Source organism: Rhipicephalus sanguineus, chromosome 3, assembly GCF_013339695.2.
Source record: "Rhipicephalus sanguineus isolate Rsan-2018 chromosome 3, BIME_Rsan_1.4, whole genome shotgun sequence".
Taxonomy (NCBI): domain Eukaryota; kingdom Metazoa; phylum Arthropoda; class Arachnida; order Ixodida; family Ixodidae; genus Rhipicephalus; species Rhipicephalus sanguineus.
The window spans coordinates 106,129,999-106,137,873 of record NC_051178.1 but is presented as its reverse complement, the minus strand read 5'-3'; positions in this window follow the sequence as shown (position 1 = coordinate 106,137,873).

Here is a 7,875-nt window from a genome sequence, read left to right as displayed (position 1 = left end):
TTGGCTAAACGCCCGCCAGCCATCGTTGTGGAGCGAGAGATCGTGGGTTCGAATCCCGTCAACGGAACTGTTTCTTAGTTTTGTTTCTTTGCCATCTGATGGCATTCATTTTGCTGACGTACTTCCGTGACGGAAATACGTCATGAAAGTCTTGGTGGACCCCGGCATAAAACACTTACGTGTTAAAAAAATTTGCCCGGGAATATAGAGGGCTGGACGAATTTCGGGGGAGGGGGAGCCGGGCCCCCCTGACCCCCCCCCCCTTGCCTACGTGCCTGCCGTCGTGATATGACATCGTAGCTTGGTCAAAAGTTGGCAGATCACGGAGGCAGTGCAAAGACAGGTGAGGTGGCAGGCCGAACAGGCGCAGGGACGGAGAGAGACCGCATGGGTAGTTATGAGGAGATTACAAAACACTACAGGCAAGGAAGGGCCCGCTTTCCCTCGGCACACACCTCGCTAAGCAAGCAGCAGGCGACGGCATGCGCTTCTTACAGACGAACACGTTCCCGGAAGAAGGGCACCACCCACCCTAACCACTCCAAGGCATGAGATAAATAAATGTTTCTTCTCTCTCTCTCTCCCGAATCCGGTCGCGTATCACTACTACTACCCGGAGTTATACTCCGATATGTGTAGGTTTTGTAATCGAAGGGCGCACTTGAATCATATATTATGGGCGTGCCTCAGAGTGCCAGGGCGAGACAGAACATTCATTAACGGAGAGCAGTGGGAGACCGCACTGCTAAGCTGAGACACAGAAGCGCAACTCCAAGTCCTTCGGCAAGCCGAGGATGCCGCCACAGCAGAAAGACTCATGGCTGCCACCTAAGGAACGGAGCCCATCCTTCCCAATCTTGCCGTTTTAAATAAAAGTTATTTCCTCCTGCTTAAGGAACGAACAGTCAGGTTCGACAGATGCGAGTATAACTGTAAGAAACATGCGAGCTGCATGATTAATTCTAAGCTGCATGATTAACTTTCTAATTAGCGAAGCTTGGAGGTTCAATGGCGATTTCGTAGCCATTGACAGTAAATAAGTCGCTGCGAGTTTAAAGTATATTCCAGGCAAAAACACGATGATATGGACAATATTTGCGCGCTTGCTATTCGTTATATATATTACACGATCAATTTATGGCAGACAACGCAACGAGTTGCATAACGTTTGCGCATGACGATCATAAATAAAACATAAATAATCGAGTTATTGATCCTGCATGGTATATAAGCTTGCGCAGGAATAAAAACATCCCATAGCGCAACGCAAACAGCAGAGAGCGCATACATTTTATTTAGAAAATTATAAACGAAGCATGTGCATGGGAGGGAATTCAGGTCCGGGATCCCTAGGATGATCTCGGCGACCACACGGGCCTGTTGAACCAAGGCCTGGTGGACCTCCGGAGGTGCGTCGCAGAGGGCATCGTCCCGCAGTTCTTCGGTGCGGAAGGGGCGCAGGATGACTGAGCGTACTATACGCGGCACCTATTTAATTTCCTGGAACTTATATGGTGGCCATAATATCTGGGAAAAAAATTATGCCGGTGTGTACCTATGCGTTTACAGAAATAAGGAAGCTTTTGGGCACAGACTTTATAACCTGGTGCTACAATATATGTGCGCAACGTCGCAGCACAGAAGACTTAATCGAAACTAATGAGAGAAGATACGTTAAGTAACGTCGAAGAGAAACCACTGTCATTTTGCTCTATACACAACTGGCACGATGATGCAGTAGCCGTTACTAGAACTTGCCACGATGGCACGTGTAAAACTCTAGTACTAACAAACAGATCTAGTAAAACGTTAGTAACTGTTGAGGGGACTTGGGAACCCCTGTCTTTGCTAATATTTTCGTTGTAGTTACAAGGTTTTTCGAAGAAAGCGGCGGAAAGCATAGCTTCTACACGCAAGCGTACGACATGCACTTTCGAAGATATTGGATATTCAATATCTAACAAGAAAACGACGCACAGATTTTCTTTCCGCACCGTATTACTGGTACGAAATGAGGTTGACCGAAGCAACTCGTATCCACTACGTGCGCTGAAAGGAAAGCCGACTCTCGCAGTGTTCAGTGCGCCAGGCGATCGGCCAGAAGCTCCCAATGAAATGAACTGACGTTGCACCGAGTCCGTGTATTCTAGCTCTTATGATGAAGACAATTAAAGAAATAGGAAAAATTCCGCTCCATCGTGCCGCTTTATTAGCAGGCGTGCGTGCCAAACTTATTTGAAGGTTCACTCTTAGTCGCGCCATTATACTAATTCCTGGAAGTACGAACGTAAGACACTTACAATCATCAATATGTGTACATCAAGAGCCAGCTGGTGGACTTCGATAATTTAATTTCAGCAGCGACTTCTCAAGCCCCGCTAAATAGCTTTATTGGATTCGATTTTGCCGCCCCTTTAATTCACGTAACGTGCTTTTCGTTTTAAACTATACTTATAGCGACAGACTTTTTTTCTTTTTGATTTGAACCGAGGATCGAAAACTCCGGCTCTAAACAGTGCCCATAAAAATTCAGTGTCCTGAATAAACTGGAGCGCGCGATTGTTTGGAGTGGGTGGAAAAAAGCTTCCAATCGACTTCGTTATCTTCTTAGGATGTAGCAGTGACATAAAACAGAGCAAATGACCCCAGGGCAAACTGATAATCTTAAGTACATATGAGAATTTCGTCCTCAAACGAGTGTATAGGAATAAAAGAGACGAATGTTTTATTAGTTAAAAAATGGTATGATCTGCCAGATCGGAAATCAAAACTTTTAGTAGGATTGTAAGAGATGCTAAGCATTAGTGCCCTGTCGATGTCATTCAGTTTTTAGCTCACTCGGCGCAAGCGAAACTGCCCTTCGCGTCCTCAGGCATCGTGTGGTTCAAACGAACGGTTTTATTACTACATTTAAATTTTTTATTCTGAGCTTGTGCCTATATCTGCTTAAAACCACATAAGTAGTTTCCTGGTAGAATAGACAAAAAAAGCAAAAAAAAGATAGAGTGCGCCGCCACGGCAGGGAACTGTAATGAACCCGAGCACGAACTGCGTTGTGCATTTTTCATCGTTAATTGGATTTGGGATATAGTACACATATGCAAGCAAGATAAATAGTGGCCTGAAAACTGATTTTTGACGAAGGCATGTTCTTGTTCACGAAACCGCTTTAATATTCTCTGGTAATAGTTTGCCAAGAGTTAGTTTTCGCGGTTCTACATCTCAGAACCATGATATTATTAGGAGGCGCGCCGTTGTGACGAGGACCGCACTCGCCTGAATCTAAGTACACGAGTTGTCTTGCATTTGGCTCTGTTGAAATGTGGCATCCGCGGCTGGTAGATGGCGAAGGGAGGGTCAGGAATATAACGTTTTACTCAAACAGCTTGTAATTTACTTTAGGGGTGTGCGAACATTCGAAAATTTCGAATAACGAATCGAATAGCGTTGTATTCGATTCGGCACACGAATCGAATAGCGCGTATTTGAATTACCGAATATCTTTCGAATACTTATCCAATAATCAGTGCCTATGGGAAAACTCCAAAGAAACAGCACGACTGATGAGCGAAGGATCATTTTTCTTTTTTCTTTAAGTAGTAAATTTCAAAGATGCATGTACTTCAAGCTCTTACGGGACTATCGGAGATTTACTGATCACGAAATGAAGGATTCTTCGCTTTAAATTCTAGTGTGGCCAAGGCGAATGCAGCCTCAATCCACTATCGCTATCATGAAATTCACGATGTTCGTTCATGAAACATAATTTAACATCTAGGCCTTAGTATTATTTGAAAGCTGGTGACAATGTACCGCCTCCAATACCGAAGTAACTGTTGTATTCATCCTACTGTTAAAAAAGTACCTCGAAGGCTCTAGTCGCTACTGTACACGAGCTTACCTCAGTTTATATAATTGTGGTATTCTTTGTCGGCTAGATGGAACGGTAATGTTATTTTATTAAAGTATGTGAATATTTGTTTGATATAAAAAAGTAGTAGAATTCTAGACCCGTCTTGAAAATAGTTGTCTTGTTATTCGAAAACTATTCAAACAGTATTCGATTCGTATTCGTATTCGATTCGGTATGATCACTATTCTATTCGCATTCGATTCGGTTCTGAATCTCGCTATTCGCACAATCTTAATTTACGTAGCGATCGCGCACGCCTCATATAAGGAACAGTATAACAGCTCCGATAATTTTTTAATATTTAAAGGGCTCCTAAACCACCCAGAGGTCGACATTTAGTTGTGGTGTTGCAGCTGTGCAAATCTTACAACGAACACGTAGCCGTGAGAATTGTTCAAAACGGTGGCCTAATAGCGGAGTTAAACGCGTTTGATGATACAGAAGAGGCCCTCGCTCGTTTCGCTCTTTCCTTCACTATGCTCCGTTCGTCGGCTCCTCTCTCCCCCTGGCCGAGTGCTCCTCCTCACCGTGCGAGGAAGAAGAGCGGTGAGCGCATGTACCTGCGAGCGGACAAACAGGTATCGTGGGTGACGAGCAGACGAAAATGTTGACGTCATGGCGAACACTGAGGGGCTGAACACTCCCGAAAGACCCGGAGAGGAGAAGACTTCGTTTCTTGGAATTCGTGGAGCGCACGCGGCTCATAACACTGCCGCGTTGGACATTGTTGATCGTGACGGCATTCTGAATCCGAGAACGTCAGTGCCGACGAAGAGCGGATCCCGCCATCAGGGCTAAGCGAGCCGTGGAAGAAAGACTACATCGATTGCTCAACCCTACTTTAGGAAAACAGGACACAGCAGCCAAACGGCAACAACGTAAGGAAAATCCCAAGGTGACAGCGAGAGAAACACAAGCGAAACGCCGATTGCAAGCCGATTCCGAGGTGAGGGCGCGAAAAAATGCTGCAGAAAGAGAAACACAGGGACAGAGCATGCATTGCACTTCCTCAGCATTCACTCAGAGTGGAGCTGGCCACAATTTTTTTGCTCATGATTGTCTTCTTTCAGAGCACGGAACTCTCCACGGGATACTCGGAGCTTGATCAAAGCTCAACAATATCAGAAAGTCCAGCGTTTTACTAACGCCTGGTATTTCCACGTTGTTTTTTTGACAAGCGCTTTATACCAGACATGCTTGCAATTGCGTAGTCGATTTGTTTTTTCTTTCGTTAAATATCTTCATCCTATGGGACAATACATAAAACTACGTGTGCGTGAGGACGAAAAAAGGCTAATGCCTTCACGATTCTGCTTGTGCCTGCAGGAAGGCTGAGTAGCATTATTTTGGATACACAGAACGCCAGCGACATAGCGAATGTAACCACCTGAAGCAGCAAGAACGATTTGTTAAGTCATGCGACAACATGCACGATATTATTATGATAATTTGTGGCAATTTGACTCGAAGTAACTGCCAAGGTGTTTACAGTGCAGACCAAATAGGTAAAAAAAAAACAGGTGACAGAAAATGATTACAGCATACAGGACAATATAACGAGGAAACCACTGTTGCAAAGTGAAACGCGAATCATTCAAATGATGTCAATGAACAAACACAAATTAGCTGCATTAAGTTGATTGAGTTCAGTGGTTGGCAGAAACCTGACCATTTGAATTCCTGTGCTGGGGACTTCGCGAAATGACGGCGATTTGCTGCACTCTGAGGCATCTGTTTAAGTGTACACACGTCCATGGGGGCCACTGCATCTGCAGGCGAGTCATGCTGAAGTCATGCAGCATTATTTTTGCGTGACGCGAGGTGAAGGTAAGAAGCAAAACACACCGTAAAGCGAATAGGGAGACCTATGGCTCGTGGAGGTGAGACGTGTTCCGCCTAAACATGGCTGCCCGCTAGCTTTTATGAAGGCATGCACGTCTATATAACTCATTGTGCTCACGCCCGCACAATTTCTCGCGTGACAAATCACAGCCGTGCAGGAGTAACGGTAGCGATAACCTTCGACGTGAGAGGAATCACTTTCGCTCCCTGAAATGCGGATAGCTTTGTTCTGCAATCTCTCCCTGGATGATTAGGGGGCCGCATTCGCGAAGATTTTTGGTCGTAAACGTTCTCTTCTGTTTGTGAGTTACCTTCGCTAATGAAATGTCCAGCATTAGGCTTGGCTGAAATATATTTTGCGAAGAATCCTAGAGTAGGACGTCTTCATGATTACGAGATCAGTGTACAGGGCATGCGTTAGCCAGGACTTGATTAAGAGTGATATACGCGCTCCTCTCAGAGGGCGCCTTCAGTTGTCCAACACCGTTGCTGCGCTTTGAGTCGGAGGCGTACCATACAATACCTTGTATAATATATGGGGCAATGCTGAGCTATCTCCTGCTCGTGCAGTAAATAGTGTGCCTTTCTTTTCAGAGAAACCTCGTAACCAAAAAAGACTTGTGTCCGAGGAACTACAGCTCGGAACCGCAGGTACGCCACAAGGGTCAGTAATCTCTCCGATGCTGTTTAATCTTGCTCTGATTGGCTTACCAGCAAAGCTACAGGAAATCGACGGCCTCCATAATACCATCTATGCTGACGATATTACCTTATGGGTGAGCGATGGCAGCGATGGACAAGTTGAAAATACATTACAACGTGCGATAAAAACAGTCGAACAATACTTATCAGGAACCGGGCTGGCGTGTTAGGCAGAGAAATCTGAGCTCCTCATTTATAAACCATCACGACGTGGCCGAAAACCACGCGCAACTACGAGGAAAAGAACAACCTGGAAATTCACCTCACTACGGCGGATGGTAAACCTATACCCAAGGTGGACAGGAGCAGAGTATTGGGACTCATTATTGAAAGTAACGGCCATAATGGAGAGACCATACGCAGATTAGACGATGTAACGTCTCAAATCATGCGGCTACTTAAACGCATCGCCAACAAATATAGCGGGATGAAATAAGGCAATCTGCTTAGACTAGTGCAAGCTTTTGTAATAAGCAGAATAGTTTACGTAGCATCATACTTACGATGGCACTCATCAGAAAGATACAAATTAGATTGTTCAATCAGGAAAATATACAAGCAAGCAATTGGACTCTCCATCACCACTAACAACGATAGTTTACTGCAGCTAGGTCTTCACAATACACTGGATGAGCTAATCGAGGCACAGCGCATCGCACAATACGAGCGCCTATCCAAAACTAAAACAGGCAGGCAAATATTGGATCGGCTAGGTATTACTTATCACACCCAACATGGCGTCAAAGTAGATATGCCCAGACATATTAGAGGCGTGATGACCGTGCTTCCTATACCCAAGAATATGCATCCCGCCCACCATCAGGGCAGACGGGAAAGCAGAGCACGCGATATACAAAAGAAATTTGGTCACAGCATGGACACCGTATTCGTAGATGCAGCTAGATACAGACACAAGCGCGCCTACACAGCCGTGGTGATAAATTATGAGGGAAAATGTTTGACGAGTGCTACCGTCAGTACGCCACACGTAGAAACCGCAGAGGAAATAGCTATCGCATTAGCCATAGCACAAACACAAGCGGACGTGATCGTCAGTGATTCGCAGACGGCGATACGAAACTTTGCAAGCGGCCGAATCTCCCCAGAGGCACTTCAAATTCTAAAACTCGGTAATAATCAAGAAAAAAATGTCCATCTGATATGGAAGCCCGCTCACACACTATCAGAAGGTAGTAATGAGGCGGCGCACCGCATGGCTCGAGGGCTTACAGACCGACCATCGATTAGTGCCGTCTCAGGGAATACCGATGAGTGGGAGTGGGAAGATAAAATGACCACATTTCACGAAATTACAGTACACCATAGATTGAAGAGGCGTACATTCCCACCGCCTCACTCGAAATTAAGCAAGAAACAGTCTGTCGAATGGCGGCAGTTACAAACCCTACCCGAGTCCA